The following is a 2,833-nucleotide window of genomic DNA, read 5'->3' as shown; positions in this document are numbered from 1 at the left end:
AGAAATTTAATTTTAATTTTATTATAATGTGGAAGATATAATTTAAAGAGAATTAGAATTAAAATATCTCTCTTGTAAAAGATTTACAAAGATTAAAGAAAGAGATTAGATCTCTTTCCTTATTTGTAGATTGGAGAGATGTTTTATTTTCTCTTTAAAATTATTCACATGTTAATAAAATTAAAATTATAGATATTTCCTTTTATTAACCATGAAGAGATTTTAAAGAGAAATTTTATTTTTAAAAATTTCCGGAAACAAATTAGGAAGTTTTAATTGTTGATTAAAACTTGTCCTCTTTGTTTTCCAATGATGGCCGACCACTTGAAATTGATTTGGGAAATTTTATTTTATTTCTCTCAATTAAATCAAGTCAAGGAAATTAAGGAAAATTTATTGTAATTAAATTTCCTAATTTGCCTAGGCCAGGAATATAAAAGAAGGGGTGAGGGTGCCTTCATGGGTGACAACCTCTATTGTTTTCTCTCCCTTTTTCCTTGGTGTTGTGGCCGGCCATTACCCTCTCCCTCTCTTCCTCTTGTGGTGGCCGAACACTTCATCTCTCTTGGAGTTCTTGCGGTGGCGGATACTACTTGGAGAAGAAGAAGAAGAAGGAGAAAGTTAGCATCTCTTGGAGCTTGGTTAGTATTTTGATTTTCTTCTTTGGTAAAGTTCTTCCTTTGTGGCCGAACCTTGCTTGGAGGAGAAGAAGGTGGTTGGTGGTTTATCATCTTGGTAGATCGTTGCCAACACAGCGGCCGAGGTTAGAAGAGGAATACGGTAGAAGATCAAGAGGTTTTCTACAAGGTATAATTAGTAATTTTATTTCCGCATCATGCTAGTTATTTATGGAAATAATACCAAATACAAGAGGCTTATGATCTAGTATTTGAATATGTTTTTCGATGTTGTGTTCTTTTGTTTTCTTTCTTTTCCTTGTGATTTGATTGTTCTCTTTGGTTAACCTAAAGTTATTTTAGGAAATTAAATATTAGCTTTCTATTAAAGGTTTTGTCTAGTCGGTGGTGGTTGCTCCCATATCCAAGAAGGCCATGTGCCTCGCCACGTCAGTACTGGGAACCTTTTATGGAAATTAGTATTTAATGGAATTAATAACTTAAGGAGACTTGGGTCGAACGTGTTAAGTTCCGCAGGAGATCCAAGTTAAAACCTAAAAGAACAAATAGATTAAGTTTTGGATCAAACGTGTTAAGTTCCGCAGGCGATCCAAAATTTAATTTAAAAGAACACATGGTAGCTAGGAAAAAGGTTCAGACCTTTGTACAAAATTTTTGTACAGTGGAACCTCTAGGTTTTCCGAGTAGCAACCAACAGCAAGAAGGGTCATTTTGCTCGGGATTGTACTGAGCCTAAAAAGGTAGGTACATTGTTATCTTCTTTTCATGAGCAATATGTTGCAAATACAGTGTTGTTAGCTGATTCGTATCCTTTGTGGATTGTAGATTCAGGAGCAACGAATCACGTAGCACGTGATCGAGCTACATATGTGGAATACCGTCGGGTACCAGCTGGCAACAAATGGATATATGTAGGAAACAATGCAAGAATTGAAGTCAAAGGAATTGACACTTGCAAGCTCAACCTACGTGGTGGGAGTACTTTATTTCTGCATGATGTCCTGTATGCTCCTGAGATTCGGCGGAATCTGGTTTCCATCATTTGTCTTCTTGATTTAGGTTACAATGTAAATTTTTATAGCCGTTATGTGGAACTTCGAATTAACTCTATGTTAATTGAGTATGGTTATGTAACAAATGGTTTTATGATTCTTAATGTAGAACTAAATAATAATGATGGTTGGTTTTCAAACATTGCTCTTACTAGTAATGCTGATGTTAATGATGAAATTTGGCATGCTAGATTAAGACATATAGGACAAGAACGAATGAATAGATTAACTAAGGAGGGTCTTTTAGGCACTTATGGTAAGATTAACTTGTCTATATGTGAGCATTGTCTTGCTGGAAAGATGGCTAGGAAATCATTTGGCAAGATTGTTAGGGTTGAATCATCATTGTAATTAATTCATTCAGATATTTGTGGTCCAATGAATATGAATGCTAGAAATGGAAGTTCTTATTTCATTACATTTATTGATGACTTCACACATTTTGGTCATGTGTATTTGATTTCTCATAAATCTAAAGCATTGGATTGCTTTATTCGTTTCTTGAACGAAGTTGAGAATCAATTAGAATATAAGGTTAAAACCTTACGCACTGACCATGGAGGTGAATATTTGTCTGATCAGTTCAAGAAAATATGTAATGAGAAAGGGATTATAGACAGCTTACTATCCCTGGAACTCCACAGCAAAATAGGATTGCTGAAAGAAAAAATAGGACTCTTCTTGAAATGGTTAGGTCTATGATGACACAGGCTAATTTATCAATCTCCTATTGGGGAGATGCATTATTAGTTGCGGCCTATATACTTAACAAAGTGCCTTCAAAGTCAGTTTCATCTACCCCTCGTGAACGTTGGACAGGCAGAAAGCCAGATTTAAGTAATCTGAGACCTTGGGAGTCAGCTGCCTACGTTCATGATAAGACTCACGAACATGAAAAATTAGGATCCAGATGTAAGAAGTGTATCTTTATAAGGTACTCTGAGACTTCTAAGAGTTATATTTTTATTGGTGAGCGACAAGATGGAACCATCTCTGAAATAAAGTCAAGAGATGCTACTTTTCTTGAAACTGAGTTCCCAACACGAGGTGAAGTTGATAAGACAATTTTTCTATATGAGATAGAGGAGGAGGATAATGTTCCTTTATCAGCAGATCAGGAGATGCCTGAATCTAGTCAACCTA

Source organism: Zingiber officinale, chromosome 2A (assembly GCF_018446385.1).
Source record: "Zingiber officinale cultivar Zhangliang chromosome 2A, Zo_v1.1, whole genome shotgun sequence".
In the NCBI taxonomy this organism is placed as follows: domain Eukaryota; kingdom Viridiplantae; phylum Streptophyta; class Magnoliopsida; order Zingiberales; family Zingiberaceae; genus Zingiber; species Zingiber officinale.
Note: the sequence above shows the minus strand (reverse complement) of the source record.